Raw genomic sequence first — 17954 nt, forward strand, 5'->3', positions numbered from 1 at the left:
ACTTCTAAGCTAAACACTCATGAGAGGATAGGAAGGTCCAGGGTAGTGGGAAAAGTATATAAGTGAGCCAGCCATTACTATAGAACCCAGGAAGTGCTTCTCCCAATTGATCTCTCCGCTGGGGCATGGGGAGCAGAAATAGCACGGGGAATTCAGGATGCTTTAAACTGTCTGGATCACAGATTTGAGAGGCAGGATGAGGAGCTTAGGCTGTTAGGGAATGCTAAAAAATGTACAAGTGGAACTTTTGTCCTCAGGACAGTGGGGCCGACTGGCAGGTTTTTAGCAAGGGATGGTATAGTAAGTTCGTTCTGGCCCAGCATGGAGAGTGGACTAGAGTGGAGGGAGTCTGTCACCAGTGAGAAAGCTTTTGTAGTAATTGGGGCAGCAAAGATGATGTTGACCTAAGCAAAGAAGTGGTGGCAGGACTAGAGATTCCAAGAGCAAACAGAATTTGATCGTTGATTGGATGTGAGTATGAGATAGAGGGAGGCATCTGAAGGACTGCCAGGTTTCTGGCTTGATTCATTGGATGAAACAGGACCCTGTTGCCTGAGGAAGCGGTCACAGAGAGGCTATGGGAGAGGGGAAGAAAATGCTACATTTCAGTCTTAGAGCCCAGGAGAGAAAGATGTAGGCTGGAGAGTAAAATTTGGGAGTCATCAGGGTATTGGTTGCAGTTGAAGTCAGGGAAGTGGATGAAGTCCCCTAAGAAAGGTGCAGGCAATTCCCAAATTACAAACATCTAACTTATGTAGAATTTGTACTTAAGAACAAAGGCTATCATAGGGAATAGGTAAATGTACCTATTCCAACTTACACACAGATTCAACTTTTCAACTTAAGAACAAACCTACAGAACCTATCTCATTTGTAACCTGAGGACTGCTAGTAAAGAACCCCAGAAAAGAAATTGACTGTGGGTGGGCTTCTGAGGAACCACAGGCGTAGAAGGGAAGAGACTAAAGGAAACGGGAACATGGTGAAATAATGACAAAGGGTAACACGGACTTGTGTCCTATATGCACAGGCAGGGTTTTCAGTCCTACTGCGAATAAAGTGAAGATGAGAGACAGGCACAGGAAGTCTGATTCAGAAAGTACAAGCTGTTAGATTAGAAGTAAGAAGAATATCTTCTCTGGTGATTTTTTTTTTTTTTTTTTGAGATAGAGTCTCACTTTGTCACCCCTGGTGAAGTGCCATGGTGTCATAGTTCATAGCAACCTCAGACTCTTGGGCTCAAGCAATTCTCTTGCCTGAGCCTCCTGAGTAGCTGGGACTAACAGGCGCCTGCCACAACACCCAGCTATTTTTTAGAGATGGGGGTCTCGCTCTTGCTCAGGCTGAGATTGAACCCATGACCTCAGGCCAATCTACCCAGCTGGGCCTCCCGGAGTGCTGGGATTATAGGTGTGAGCCACCACGCCTGGCCCAGACTGGTGATTATTAATTATTAACTATTTTTATTACACTATTACTAATGGTTTTTAAACCATTAAAAAAAGTTTTAAATCTTGAGCAAAGTGCCTTATGCCTATAATCCCAGCACCCTGGGAGAAGGCCGGAGGGTGGTGTGAGCCTAGACGTTCAGGGTTAAGCTATGATTGCGCCACTGCACCCTTGCCAGGATGACAGAGTGAGATCTCCATCTCTTTAAAAACAAATTGTGGCTGGGCGTGGTGGCTCATGCCTGTAATCCCAGCACTCTGGGACGCACAGGCGGGTAGATTGCCTGAGCTCAGGAGTTGGAGACCAGCCTGAGCAACAGCGAGACCTCGTCTCTAAAAAAAAAAAAAATAGCCGGGGGCGGCGCCTGTGGCTCAAGGGGTAGGGCGCTGGTCCCATATGCCGGAGGTGGTGAGTTCAAACCCAGCCCTGGCCAAAAAAAAACCAAAAAAAAAGAGAAAGTTTTGGGCAGCGCCTGTGGCTCAGCGGGTTGGGCGCCGGTCCCATATGCCGGAGGTGGCGGGTTCAAACCCAGCCCTGGCCAAAAAAAATAAAAATAAAAAATAGGGCGGCGCCTGTGGCTCAGTGAGTAGGGCACCGGCCCCATGTGCCGAGGGTGGCGGGTTCAAACCCAGCCCTGGCCAAACTGCAACAAAAAATAGCCGGGTGTTGTGGCGGGCGCCTGTAGTCCCAGCTGCTTGGGAGGCTGAGGCAAGAGAATCCCGTAAGCCCAAGAGTTAGAGGTTGCTGTGAGCCGTGTGATGCCACGGCACTCTACCTGAGGGCAGTATAGTGAGACTCTGTCTCTACAAAAAAAAAAAAATAGCCGGGTGTTGTGGCGGGAATCTGTAGTCCCAGCTATTCAGGGAGGTTAAGGTAAGAGAGTCTCTTGAGCCCAAGAGTTTGATGTAGCTGTGAGCTGTGATGCCATGGCATTCTACCAAGTGTGACCAAGTGAGACTCTGTCTCAAAAAAATAAATAACTCTTGAGTTCTGTATGGTGAGTAAATTGTTTCTAAAGATAAAGTCTGTTTCCCCACCCCTTGATTCTGGGCTGGCCCTACCTGTAACTTCCTTTTACCAATAGGGTCCAAGGTGATGCTGTGGGACTTCTGTCTCTAGATCTTAAGATTTTGGGGCAGTGCCTGCGGCTCAAAGGAGTAGGGCCCCAGCCCCATATGCTGGCGTTGCAGGTTCAAACCCAGCCCTGGCCAAAAAACTGCAAAAAAAACACAAAAAATATCCTGGTGTTGTGGCGGGCACCTATAGTCCCAGCTGGTCGGGAGACTGAGGTGAGAGAATCGCCTAAGCCCAGGAGTTGGAGGTTGCTGTGAGCTGTGACGCCACAGTACTCTACTGAGGGTGACAAAGTGAGACTCTATTTGACATTTTCATCCTCTTGGAAACCAGCCAGCCACTAGGCAGAGAAACTTAGGCTAAGATAATGAATAACGAGAGAATATTTTGGAAGGAAAATGGCCACATGGAAAAGACTGAGGCACCCCAACCAACAGCCAGGACCACTACACCAGACACAGCAGGGCCACCCAGGACCTTCTCCAGCCTGTCATGCACACCCAGAAGACACCAGGAGGAGCAGAGATGAGCCATCCCACTGAGCCCTGACCCATGGAGTCATGAACAATAAGTAGGAGAACACCCAGGCTGCAGTTCCTGCCTGCCCTCCACTGGGCTTCTACCCCTGCTTCAGTCCACAGGCATGTCCCTGGGTTTCAGGGTAGTTTGCTACCCTACAAGAGATTACTGAAACACTGGGTGTGTGCTTTTTTCTGCTTTGGAATAACAACCACAATTTTCAAACTTGTCATTTTGTAAGTGTCCTTTTTTTTTTCAAGAATCTTAAACACCTGGTAGAAAGCCCTAGGAAGGAGGACTAGAAAATTGATAACGTATAAAAGCAAGAAAAATTGGAGAGAATAAGAAATACATTGTTTGAGGGACGGCGCCTGTGGCTCAAAGGAGTAGGGCACCGGCCCCATATGCTGGAGGTGGCGGGTTCAAACCCAGCCCCAGCCAAAAACTGCAAAAAAAAATACATTGTTTGAAAACCTAAAGAAAGGAGAAATATGGACTTAGCACCTGTAGCTCAGTAGGTAGGGCGCTAGCCACATACACCAGAGCTGGCAGGTTTGAATCCAGCCCAGGCCTGCTAAACAACAATAACAAAAAAGTAGCCAGGTGTTGTGGTGGGCTCCTGTAGTCCCAGCTACTCGGGAGGCTAAGACAAGAGAATCACTTAAGCCCACTAGTCTGAGGTTGGTGTGAGCTGTGACTCCACAGCATTCTACTGATGGGGACATAGTGAGACTCTGTCTCCAAAAAAAAAAAAAAAGAAAAGAAAAGAAAGGAGAACTATGGATATCTGGAAGAAAAATATCCCACCCACCCACAAGCACTCCTGGGAGCTTGCTGAGATGGAAATCAATGTGTAATAGGGAGAAAGAGAGTTTACCTTGACTGACTGCCTACCTTGCACCAATTGCTGCTTGTTCACTAAAAATAAGGAGGCCCTAATTTGACCCACTATATAAATTTCATGGTGTAACACTTTACCTTAGTGATTTTTTTGGTACAAATAATTAAATTCCTTCACTCTACATTTGTTCCTTTTATTTCCCCCAAGAGGTGAGAAGCCAGTTAAATGGCTAAGTGGCTCTGCAAGGTTCCAAATAACAGTACATACAGTTAACATTTTTACTTTTGCAAAACGAAAATAGCTGTACTGCTTTTCTTTTTAACAAAAGTAATATATGCTGATCATAAAAAATACAGCACCAAGCTTTGTGGCTCATGCCTGTAATTCTACCACTCTGGAAGGTGGAGGCAAGAGGATCACTTGAGCTCAGGAGTTTGAGACCAACCTGAACGAAAGTGAGACGCTCCCTCTACTAAAAATAGACAAATTAGCACGGTGTCATAGTAGGTACCTGTTGTCCCAACTATTCAGGGGGGCTGAGACAAGAGGATCACTTGAACCCGGAAGTCTGAGGTAGCTGTGAGCTAGACTAACACCACAGAATTCTAGTCTGGGGCAACAGAGGGAGACTGTCTCAAAAATAAATAAATAAATAAACAAACAAACAAACCAGTGTGGTGGCTCATGCCTACAATCCTAGCACTCTGGGAGACCAAGGCAGGTGGATAGCCTGAGCTCAGGATAGCCTGAGCTCAGGAGTTAGAGACCAGCCTGAGCAAAAGCAAGACCCCAACTCCACCAAAAATAGAAAAAACTAGCCAGGCATTCAGACACCTGTAGTCCCAGCTGCTTGGAAGGCTGAGGCAAGAGGATCACTTGAGCCCGAGAATTTGAGGTTGCTGTGAGCTATGATGCCACAGCACTCTACCCATGGCAACAGAGTGAGACTTGGTCTAATTAATACATAAATAAATAAAATATACAGGCTTTGCACCTGTAACACAGTGGTTATGGCACCAGCCACATGCACTAAGGCTGGCGGGTTCGAACCCAGCCCGGGCCAGCTAACAACAACGACAACTGCAACAAAAAATAGCCAGGCGTTGTGGCAGCGCCTGTAGTCCCAACTACTTGGGAGGCTGAGGCTAGAGAATAGCTTGAACCCAAGAGTTTGAGGTTGCTGTGAGCTGTGACACCGCGGCACTCTACCCAGGGCGACAGCTTGAGACTCTGTCTCAAAATAAATAAATTAATTAATAAATAAATGAAAAGAAAAAAAGGTCAAAATCCCCTATAATCGCACCACCCAGAATTAACCCCTGTTAATATTGTGGTGTCTGTATTTTCAGACTTTTTCTTCTGTCCTGCCTTCTCACTTCTTTTTCTCTAGATTATAAAATTTACTACTTTGTAACCTGCCCTCTTTTTTCACTTAATCTAGTGCAAACATCTCTGCACATCAATAATTATAAAGGTAAAGATTTTACTGCTTGGTTTTTGTTTTTGTTTTTAAGAGGGTCTTGCTCTGTCACCCAAGCTAGAGTGCAGTGGTGTGATCAAAGCTCACTGTAAACTTGGACTCCTGAACTCAAGTCCACCTCTCACCTTAGCCTCTCAAAGAGCTAGAATTAGGGGCGGCGCCTGTGGCTCAGTCGGTAAGGCGCCGGCCCCATATACCGAGAGTGGCGGGTTCAAACCTGGCCCCGGCCAAACTGCAAAACCAAAAAATAGCCGGGTGTTGTGGCAGGCGCCTGTAGTCCCAGCTACTTGGGAGGCTGAGGCAAGAGAATCGCTTAAGCCCAGGAGTTGGAGGTTGCTGTGAGCTGTGTGAGGCCACGGCACTCTACCGAGGGCCATAAAGTGAGACTCTGTCTCCACAAAAAAAAAAAAAAAAAGAGCTAGAATTAGGTGAGCCACTGTGCCTTGCCTTTTTTTTTTTAAGAGACAGAGTCTCACTTTGTCACCTTTTGTCACCCTTGGTAGAGTGCTGTAGTGTCACAGCTCACAGCAACCTCCAGCTCTTGGGCCTAGGTGATTCTCTTGCCTCAGCCTCCCGAGTAGCTGGGAATACAGGTGCCCGCCACAACGCCCGGCTATTTTTTTTGTTGCAGTTTGGCCAGAGCCAGGTTTGAACTCACCATCCTCACCATCCTCACCATATGGGGCCAGTGCCCTACTCACTGAGCCGCAGGTGCCGCCCCGTGCCTTGACTTTTATTGCTTCTTAAACATATGAGTTTCCAATGATGGCTGCAACCAAAAAATAGCCAGACATTGTGGCAGGCGCCTGTAATCCCAGCTACTTGGGAGGTGGAGGGAGGAGAATCACTTGAGCCCAGGAGTTGGAGGTTGCTGTGAGCTGTGATGGCACAGCAGTCTACCCAGGGTGACAGCTTGAGGCTCTGTCTCAAAAAACAAACAAACAAAAAATATATGAGCTTCCATTTTTTCTGGACAGTCTCAGTTACTAATTTTTACCAGTTCAGAATTCTGTAATCTTGCCTGATGTCAAGAGTATGAAAGGAGAGTGTTCCTTTTTTTTGAGACAGAGTCTCACTTTGTCACCTTTGGTACAGTGCCATGGCATCACAGCTCATAGCAACCTCAAACTCTTGGGCTCAAGCGATTCTCTTCCTTCAGCCTCCCAAGTAGCTGGGACTACAGACCCTCCACAATGCCCAGCTACTTTTTTTAGAGACTATGGGCAGCGCCTGTGGCTCAAAGGAGTAGGGTGCTGGCCCCATATGCTGGAGATGGCAGGTTCAAACCCAGCCCTGGTCAAAACTGCAAAAAAATAAATGAGATGAGGTCTCTGGCTTAGGCTTGTCTCGAACTCATGAGCTCAGGTGATCCACCCACCTCAGACTCCCAGAGTGCTAGGATTACAGGATGAGCCACCACAACTGGCCCAGAAGAATGTTCCTTTTTTGAAGCCCAAACATGTCCCAGTTTCTCCATGGATCATAATCAAGATTATAACATAAATCTGTATAAGGACAAGGAAACATGGAACACGCGCAGCATTTTTTTCATTTTTTTTTTTTTTAGACAGTCTCACTTTGTTGCCCTGGGTAGAGTGCCGTGGCATCATAGTTCATAGCAATCTCAAACTCTTGGGTTCAAGCGATTCTCTTATCTCAGCCTCCTGAGTAGCTGGGACTACAGGCTCCTGCCACAATGCCCAGCTGTTTTTAGAGACAGGGTCTCACTCCTGCTCAGGCTGGTCTCGAACCTGTGAGCTCAGGCAACCCACCCACCTTGGCCTCCAAGAGTGTTAGGATTACAGGCCTGAGCCACCACACCCAACGTGGCATTTTTAATAGAAATCGTCTGAAAGTGGAGAAGATCTTCCAGGAGGAGGCAAGGTCACGTGTGCTCTCCCCTAAGAGTCTTAAGCTCCCACTTCCACCACACCTGGCTGTGCAATGGAATGCAGTCTTCTCAGAAAACCCTTTGTATCTCTCCTGAGGACAAGTACATAGGCCCTTTTGGTTTTAAGTGCTATGTTGCTACTGAACACAGATACTACTTATACAACAAATACAAGGGTGACATAAACCATCCCCAAAACAACCAGAAACTGACTGGAAGAGGTAATCAAGGTTTCAGAATCGGAAATGGCCCTTTTACAGTTTAAAGAAGGAAGCCTATGGGCGGCGCCTGTGGCTCAGTGGGTAAGGCGCCGGCCCCATATACCAAGGGTGGCAGGTTCAAACCTGGCCCCAGCTGAACTGCAACCAAAAAATAGCCGGGCGTTGTGGCGGGTGCCTGTAGTCCCAGCTACTCGGGAGGCTGAGGCAAGAGAATCACTCAAGCCCAGGAGTTGGAGGTTGCTGTGAGCTGTGTGAGGCCACGGCACTCTACCGAGGGCCATAAAGTGAGACTCTGTCTCTACAAAAAAAAAAAGAAGGAAGCCTATGAACTACTTCTCAAAATAATGCTTTTAAAGTTCATAAAATGAAATTCAGCCAGACACAGTAACTCAAGCCTGTAATCCCAGCACTTTGGTTTATTTGAGGCTGAGAGTCTGAGACAAGCCTGGGCAACACAGTGAGACCTGGTCTCCACAAAAAATAAGAAAAATTAGCCAGGCATGGTGGTGTGTACCAGCTACTCAAGAGGCTGAGTCAGGAGGTGACATTGCTCGAGCTCAGGAGTTCGAGGCTGCAGTGAGCTGTAACTGTGGCTATGCACTCTAGCCAGATTGACATTCTGTATCAAAGAAAAAAAAATTAATAAGACTATAAAGGAAACCATTATGTTGATAATGTAGTTATCGAAATGTCAAAAAATGATAATTTGCCACTTTAGTGCTTCTCTATTAATATATTTAATAACAAGATCTAGCATTGATCTAATAAGAAATAATATTGAAGTTATGAGCATAAATGAGATTTTGAGATGTGTAACAGTTGTAATGCAATTTTTGTTAGTGATAGAGTCATAGGTCCTGCCAATCCTACTGTGGTTTGTTTTCTGTAGTTATGGCACACAAAAAAATGCTAAGGTTTGGTCAGAGGTTAATGAAATAGGCTGAAGAGCAGGGTTTCTTGGTCTCAAGCAGGCAATTTGTATCCTAAGGACAGAGGCTCCAACATTCAATGGGCCTTTGGAGTGAGAAAAAAGGGGCATAGGGAGGAGGGGTCTAAAAGAAATATGACCGTGAGAGTTTGGAAATCTGTTTTCATGGGGTTCTTCTGGTTATTTTTAGGCTAGTTACTTTAACTTGCTCAGCCTCAGTTTCCTCAACTATAACACGGGATTTACATAAGTATACTCAAGGAAATCAGGGGTGTTTAGAACTTTTTTTTTTTTTTTTTTGAGACAGAGCCTCAAGCTGTTGCCCTGGGTAGAGTGCCGTGGCATCACAACCCATAGCAATCTCCAATTCCTGGGCTCAAGTGATTCTCTTGCCTCTGCCTCGCACGTAGCTGGGAGTACAGGCGCCTACCACAACGCCTGGCTATTTTTTGGTTGTAGCAGTCATTGTTGTTTGGCGGGCCCAGGCTGGATTCGAACCCACCAGCTCAGGTGTATGTGGCTGGCGCCTTAGCTGCTTGAGCCACAGGCTCTGAGCCCAGAAGATTTTAAATAAGACAATCTACATGAAACATTTGACAGAGACTGAAGCAGCGCTTCTCAAACTCTAATGGGAATAGAATCCCTTGGGGATCTGGGCTAAGCCCAGAACTACTGAATCAAAATGTTGAATATCTCACAGTATGCCCAGAGAATACATATATGCTTCAACTAAAAGATGTGAGCCGGATTATTCATTTCTGTATGAGCCCCAAGATCCTTCTCTCAAGCAGCATCTCAGGTCATACCTGAACTGGTACTCTCAGGACCATGCTTTGAGTAGCAAGAGTCCACTGTACTCTACAAATGTTCATTGTTATTACTTATTGTCATTTTATTTTATTTTATTTATTTTTTTAGAGACAGAGTCTCATTATGTCGCCCTCGGTAGAGTGCTGTAGTGTCACAGCTCACAGCAACCTCCAGCTCTCGGGCTTAGATAATTCTCTTGCCTCAGCCTCTCGAGTAGCTAGTACTACAGGTGCCCGCCACAATGCCTGGCTATATTTTTTGTTGTAGTTTGGCCAGGGCCAGGTTTGAACCCGCCACCCCTGGTATATGGGGCCAGTGCCCTACTCACTGAGCCACAAGCGCCGCCCACTTATGATCATTTTATTTTATTATTATTATTGTATTTTATTTTTTTGCAGGTTTTGGCCAGGGCTGGGTTTGAACCCACCACCTCCGGCATGTGGGGCCGGCGCCCTACTCCTTTGAGCCACAGGCACCACCCTGATTTTTTTTTTTTTGTGATCATTTTAATATTCTACCCAACAATGAGAATGACAGCTGGAGATGGGCAGGGAGACACAGCTCATCTAGGGAAGCCAACCTTCTGCTCAGCAGGACACTCTGGTCTTGCAGCTCCACCTCCCTTTGCCATCCCATCATTACCAGGCCATGGTGAAAACTGGCCACAGCCAAGTCAAATAATGCTTCAGGCAGGCCAAGTCAGTATGAACTAAACAAACATGAAGGATGGGACCAAAGATTGAATGGGATATTTGTGCAAAATAAAAAGTATATGCAGAAAATATTTTGTATTTGTAATGTTGAATATCTCACAGTATGCCCAGAGAGTACATATATGCTTCAACTAAAAGATGTGAGCCAGATTATTCATTTCTGTATAATTCTTCTAAAGCATCCCCTTTCTCTTGGCTTTCATGATGTAAAGAGCCTTGGATAGCTCCTATTGATTGAATCTACTCTAAACTTTAAGAATGATCAGTATGAGAAAGAAAATGATAGTTATTGTTGCAGTTGAGAATGTGGCAGATGGAACTCTTGGACACTGTGAGAGGGAGAATCAACTGGAAGTGGGACCACCATTTAGGATAACAATCTGGCTTCATCGAGATTAAGCTGTGCATGCCCTATAACCTTTGAAAAACTCTGGAATCTATATTTATTCCAAGTAAATTCTCCCACAACTTAATAAGGATTTCATCATGGGATTGCTTGGGGGAGGGGATGTTGGAGGCAGGCTGGGTGAAAGGGATTCCTAGAGAAAGGGATTAGGAAAATATGGAAGATGTGCACTGTTGAATACTAAAGAGCAGTAAGAAACAACTGACAACTATGTGTCAACACTGACAAATTTTGTTAACACTACTCTCTAAACAACTGAGCCAACCAGCCACTGCATCACTGAGAAATTTTAAGAAACCACTGGTAAGGGGGAAAACACGGGAAACAGAAAAGGACATATAGAACCTTACCATTTCTATAAAGACACTTTCACATAAAATAATATACCTTTTGCAAGAAAATATGCATGCAATAGCTAAAGATATATTAAACATATCAGAGTAAGTGCTGTGAAGTTAAGGGAATATAATTAAGGTTTGGAGGTAAAAAGGAAAAATAAAATAAGAGAAGAACATTGCATGAATTAATGATGAAATGCTTTAAAACTGAAGTTTTTTTTTTTTTTTTTTTTTTATTGAGACAGAGTCTCACTTTATGGCCCTCGGTAGAGTGCCATGGCATCACACAGCTCACAGCAACCTCCATCTCCTGGGCTTAAGCGATTCTCTTGCCTCAGCCTCCGGAGTAGCTGGGACTACAGGTGCCCGCCACAACGCCCAGCTATTTTTTGGTTGCAGTTCAGCTGGGGCCAGGTTTGAACCTACCACCCTCGGTATATGGGGCCGGCGCCTTACAGACTGGGCCACAGGCAGCACCCAAAACTGAAGTTTTTAATTCAAATTTCCTCAGGTAATTTGATTGGTAAGAGTAAAACCAACCCCCAAACCCTCTATCAGACACAAGGTCCCTTACAGTCCAGCCCAGCACGACATGACCTGGAGCTGACTCCTTATTTCAAGTGCCATCTTCCTCACTGTTACTTCATAGCTAGTCTTGGATTTCCTCTGTTGACTTTTTATTTTTTTCTCTTTTTTTTTTTTTTTGGTTTTTGGCCGGGGCTGGGTTTGAACCCGCCACCTCCTGCATATGGGACCGGCGCCCTACTCCTTGAGCCACAGGCGCCACCCTTATTTTTTTCTCTAACGTTTTTTTATCTTGGCTTCTTGCTACATTCACTTTTAGTATGTCTCCACAACAGTGTGATTGGACACTTTCAACAAAGATGTGTTAGAATATGTTAGATCAGAGAGTTTGTTTCCCCCAGCTTTGGTGACATCACTGATTTGACAGAGATCCTTTGGGAAGTCACTTAATTGTATTTCTTTCTCCTGAAGCATGCCTTGCAACATGGTCATCTATAATTCAGGTATCTCTATTGTCCATTTGACTGTAAGTTCTTGCCTGTGTCCACTGCCCAGACCTAATCACATTACAGGCTCGTTTCTAATAACATTTGAGAAATGAATGGATTCCCCAATCCCTGAATCCAAATGGTGGAACAATCTGGCCTCCAACTAACACAATCTAATCTCTTTATAGTCCTGGACTGTGCCACTGTATAATAACGAGAGTGTTGTCAAAGTTCTCGTGTTCTGAGGCATCAGATACTATGCCTATTTCCTTTCCTTCAAAACACTGCAGCATGTCTGCTCCAGGAACGATTCCATAAAATTAAAAAGGAGTCTAGATACCATGAAAGCGTTTGACTCTTGGGTTCCCACGGTTTGGGACAGAGAGCAGAAACGTGTGAAACTGTGGAGTTGAACAGCCGTGCAGGGAAACAGTGGTTGTACATTACTGAGACCTCGCATCTTTCAGAAAAATTGAAGATACTTGTGTGCAGTCAGATCTGGCATGCACTTTACCAGCAGGTAAACCATGTACCTGGCTGGTCGTTTACGGGAAAGTCTGCATTTCTTCCGCCTTCGGGTGATGGAAACCGGCAGTAGCGCCGCACCCACCTCTGCAGGCACTGTCAGGTGACAAGAGATCACCGGAATCCGCGCCCAGTTGGGGTGCAAGTGGGCCTGTCCTGATTGGCACCTGCCTCAGGAGGCGGGGCCAGAGTCTTCGGCAACATCTGGGAGGGGTGTGGCCTGATGGAGGATGAGCAGCAGGCTGCCACGCCCTCAGAGGGCAGGGTCGCTCCCTGTTATGACTGCTGTGGACTAGACCCTGTACAGGCCTTTGGTTTTTGGAACAGGCTTTTCTTGTTGTACTGATATCGTTTTTCAGAAGGAAAGGTTAATTTTTAAATTTGTTTTTTCACCATTGCCTTTCTCGGTCTGGGAGCTAACACTCATTTTTACGCACCCCATTGGGTGGAATGTGAAGACTCCCACAGCCAGGAGAAGAGCAATCCGGCGGTGAAACAGGTTGGTCTAGGCTAGAGCCTGGCTCTAAGGTCCCCACCAGCACAGCAGTGGGTGTTTCAGCTCCAAAAGTCATTTGCGGTCTGCTAGCACTCGGAGAGGTTAGCTTCTGCTGCCGGCTGCTCCGGGATTGAATCCAAACCTCAAGCATATGCAGAATATTTATATTTAAACTTGAGTATAATGCTGCTGCAGGAGCAGCATTGGTTCATTGAGCTTTGAAGTCCCTGGTCTATCCTGTCTGTTCTGTCTGTCCTGTAGGAAGCAGACGGAGGACTTGGAGCAGCGTTCTACCCTCCCTTCCCCGCCGCTCCGGGGTCCCAGCCCTCCCACCCTCCGTGGCCCATTGCCTGCTGTCTGAATTCGCACAGCTCCGCCTTTGGGGGCATTGGACTTTAATAATTGTTGGGACACAGCAGCACTAGAGAAGGAATAGAATTAATTGGGAGGGAAAAAATGGAAGGGTAGGGAGAAAGGCTGTAGTGGAAAATGATACAGGTCCTTTGCAAAAGCAAAAGCAAGGAGCACGGCGGCCGTAGCACAGTGGTTACGGTGCCAGCCACATACACCGAGGCTGGCAGGTTCGAACCCGGTCTGGGCCAACTAAACAACAATGTTAACTGCAACAAAAAATAGCCGGGCGCTCTGGCAGGAGCCGGTAGTCCCAGCTACTTGAGGCAAGAGAATCGCTTAAGCCCAAGAGTTGGAGGTTGCTGTGAGCTGTGACGTCACAGCACTCTACCGAGAGTGATACAGTGAGACTCTGTCTCAAAAAAAAAAGCAAAAGCTGGGCGGCGCCTGTGGCTCAGTGAGTAGGGCGCTGGCCCCATATGCCGAGGGTGGCGGGTTCAAACCCAGCCCCGGCCAAACTGCAACAAAAAATAGCCGGGCGTTGTGGCAGGCGCCTGTAGTCCCAGCTGCTTGGGAGGCTGAGGCAAGAGAATCGCGTAAGCCCAAGAGTTAAAGGTTGCTGTGAGCCGTGTGACGCCACGGCACTCTACCCGAGGGCAGTATAGTGAGACTCTGTCTCTACAAAAAAAAAAAAAAAGCAAAAGCTAGGAAAGATGGTTGTATCGCAACCTTGGCTGCATAGTAGAATCACCTGGGCAGCTCTTACACATCCCCAGTTCAGCCGCACCCAAGACCAATTTAATCAGCATCTCTGGTGGGGAGACCCCGACCTCATAGTTTTTAAAGCTCCCCAGGTGATTCCTGTGCAGCTAAGGCTGAGAACCACAGCTCTAGATTCAGGAGACTTGGATATAGTTAAGCTATTAACAGTCAGTGTTGCCCAGGCACATATCCATTTTCTCTTTAGTTTTCTTACCTATAAAGTAAGATTACCTTGCAAATGTACTCCGCTCAAAACAATACAATTTTGATTCCTACCCTGCCCCCATTTTCTAGCTCTGTAACTCTTGAGTTTCAAATGGCAATCGAAAGTCAAGTTGAAATTTAAATTCCGAAGCTTTTTTTTTTCTTTTTAGAGACAGGGTTTCACTTTGTCACCCTTGGTTGAGTGCGGTGGCGTCACAGCTCACAGCAACCTCCAGCTCTTGGGTTAGGTAATTTTCTTGCCTCAGACTCCCGATTAGCTGGGACTACAGGCGCCCGCCACAACGCCCGGCTATTTTTTGTTGCAGTTTGGCCAGAGCCGGGTTTGAACCCGCCCCCCTCTGTATAAGGGTCCGGCGCCTTACCGACTGAGCCACAGGTGCCGCCCTAAATTCTGAAGCTTTTAAAAAGTATTTGATCTGAGAGTTCCTCTCTACTTCAACCTCACCAACAAACCTTTCCAACAGGTCTGATAAAAGAACCAGGTAACTTCTAGGGCTTTCTCTAATAAGAGGAAATGTCTTTCTCTCTGCATTTTGCAAGCCTTTAAGGAAAAGACAGGGGGTCTGTTTGTCCTTGTTTCTTATTGCTAGTTAGCTGAAGAATTGGGTAACTGTGGAGAAGCAGCCTGGGGCTTGCTCATACTTTCTTTTCTTTTTCTTTTTTTCTTTTTTAGAGACAGTCTCACCTTGTTGCCCTCAGTAGAGTGCTGTGGCGTCACAGCTCACAGGAACCTCCAACTCCTGGGCTTAGGCTATTCTCTTGCCTCAGTCTCCCAAGTAACTGGGACTACAGGCACGCCCGCCACAACACCCGGCTATTTTTTTGTTGTTGGCCGGGGCTGGGTTTGAATCCTCCACCCTGGGTATATGGGGCCGGTGCCCTACTCACTGAGCCACGGGCGCAGAACTTGCTCATACTCTTTCTTCCTACATCTGAGGATAATTGCTGCCAGGCAAGGACATTTAAAATAAACCCACTTACAAAGAGAATCATGGTTTGGGTTTTTTTTTTTGTTGTTGTTTGTTTGTTTGTTTTTGAGACAGAGCCTCAAGCTGTCGCCCTGAGTAGTGTGCAGTGGCATCACAGCTCACAGCAACCTCCAACTCCTGGGCTCAAGCGATTCTCCTGCCTCCGCCTCCCAAGTAGCTGGGACTACAGGCGCCACAACTCCGGCTATTTTTTGATTGCCGCATTGTTGTTTGGCGGCAGGGGCTGGATTCGAACCTGCCACCTCAGATGTATGTGGCTGGCACCTTAGCTGCTTGAGCCACAGGCACCGAGCCAGAATCATGGTTTTATAAGGACTGGGAGAAAAGTTTGATTGGAACTTCCTGTTGAGAGTGAAACTAAAAGATATTAGAATATATTTTCTTAGGTTTAACAAATCTAGGTTATAATTCTAACTGTGCACTGTTAAAAAATGAATTACATATTAGTTACTTTTCTCAATAAAATTTTCTGACAGTAATATATATCATAACTTCACTTAATTAACTTGTTTTTGTTTGTTCTGTAAAATATTTAAGAGTGTATCAGCTTTCCCCAAAGCCTCTCTTCATCCTTTGATATCTAAATCTAAATCATCATCTTTTGAAGGACTTGTATGGCACCAATGTTCCCTTTATTCTGCTCTTTGTAAATCAATCTAAATGCCCCAAATCTTTATTTGGCAATGTCTTTGCTTGAGATTCAAGCAATTTTCTAATATCACCTTTGTCAACTTCATGAACTCCTTTAACTTTTCCAAGTTTTGCAGCTCCATTCTGCAGGCAATGTGTATAATATTTATATTATATTTGCTGAATTTTTATGATGGCAGGAGACTGACCCATACAGACCTCATCAGTGGGGTAGCAGTGTTAGCTGAGAAGCAATGTTTTAGTAGGGATCAATTTTATAAATGATTGATTTATTAATGACTATTTTCACTACTCAACTTCCTAACTTTAAGGAATTGGAGAATGAATATTTGAGTAATTGTAAATATACATATACTTATGCCATATTGTCCCTATATATACAAAATATGCATTTTTTTTCTTTTTTGAGACAGAGCCTCAAGTTGTCGCCCTGGGTAGAGTGCCATGGCATCACAGCTCACAGCAATCTCCAACTCCTGGGCTCAAGTGATTCTCCTGCCTCTGCCTCCCAAAGTAGCTGGGACTACAGGTGCTTGCCATAACGCCCAGATATTTTTTGGTTGTAGCCGTCATTGTTGTTTGGTGGGCCTGGGCTGGATTAAAACTGGCCAGCTCAGGTGTATGTGACTGGTGCCTTAGCCACTTGAGCCACAGGCTCGGAACTTGCATTTTTTTTTTTTTTTTGAGACAGAGTCTCATAAAATGTCACCCATGATGGATCACAGCAACCTCAAACTCTTGGGCTTAAGCGATTCTCTTGCCTCAGCCTCCCAAGTAGCTGGGGCTATAGGTGCCCGTCACAATGCCCAGCTATTTTTTTTTTTTGTTCTTGTTGTTGTCGTTGTTTAGCAGGCGCAGGCTGGTTTGAACCCACCAGCCCCAGTGCATGTGGCTGGCTCCCTAACCACTGAGCTATGGGCGCTGAGCCTAAATATGCATTCTTAAGTATACTAGTGAACATGAATTATCATAACTTGTACTTGAATGTGGCATTACAGACATTGTTATCACACATATTTCCTATAACTGGGGAAGTGGGTAGTTAACAGAGTTTTAGTGACTGTGCCCTTAGAAAGTCACCACTAGGACGGCGCCTGTGGCTCAGTAAGCAGGGTGCCAGCCCCATATACCGAGGGTGGCGGGGTCAAACCCGGCCCTGGCCAAACTGCAACAACGACAACAAAAAAATAGCCGGGCGTTGTGGTGGGCGCCTGTAGTCCCAGTTACTCGGGAGGCTGAGGCAGGAGAATCGCCTAGGCCCAGGAGTTTGAGGTTGCTGTGAGCTGTGTGATGCCATGGCACTCTACTAAGGGCGATAAAGTGAAACTCTGTCTCTACAAAAAAAAAAAAAAAGAAGAAGAAATTCACCACTAAGTTTTATGTATTTAATAATACATAATTATTAATTTTTTAATTTAATTTTTTGAGACAGGGTCTCTCTCTGTCACCCGAGCTAAAATGCAGTGGTGTCATCGGAGCTTGTTGCAACTACAAATACCTGTGCTCAAGCACTCTTCCTGCCTCAGCCTCCTGAGTAGCTGGGACTATAGCAATCCCCAGCTAATTTTTTCTATTTTTTGTAGAAATAGGGGTTTCACTCTTGCTCAGGCTGGTCTTAAACTCCTGGCCTCAAGTGATCCTCCCCCCTAGGCCTCCCAGTGTGTTAGTGTTATAGACACGAACCACCTTGCCCTGCCAAAACTTTTTAATTTTTAAACGATTTTAATTGCTAAATGTTTTTTCCTGTGCCAAGAGGATATCATCCTCCCTGTAGTGCCCACCCATCATCCCAGTTCTGCCGATTGGGAAGTTACTATCTCAAACAAATAGCATTTCTTTTTCTGAGTGGACACTCAGGCCCTATGACCTGAACTATGACAAGAACCTCCCTGCTGTGGGTTTACACAGCTTAATCACTTTTTCGGCAGGCTGTAAACCTAGGACCAGAGATTTTAGTGGCATTGAGCAATTAGTAAATTAGGACCAATTAAGTAAAAGTTAAACAGAGGCCAATAAATCACTTGCATAATCCTCCAAAACAAAGGGTAGGTTTTCTCCCCCAGACACCTGTGTAAAAGGTGCCCAAACCTACTAACAAGAATGTGGTATAGAAAGGCCCCGAGGTTGATGGTCCACCTCCAGGACCTGTCTGCTCAGGGTTTGAGACTCCCTAGGGCCGGCGCTTCAAAGTCAGTTTTGACAGCCAACCTCTGAAGCAGAGGTTTCTCTAAGAGATGGCCTTTGAGTTTCAGTGGCCACCATCTGGCTGATG

The sequence above is a fragment of the Nycticebus coucang genome, chromosome 13, assembly GCF_027406575.1.
Source record: "Nycticebus coucang isolate mNycCou1 chromosome 13, mNycCou1.pri, whole genome shotgun sequence".
In the NCBI taxonomy this organism is placed as follows: Eukaryota; Metazoa; Chordata; class Mammalia; order Primates; family Lorisidae; genus Nycticebus; species Nycticebus coucang.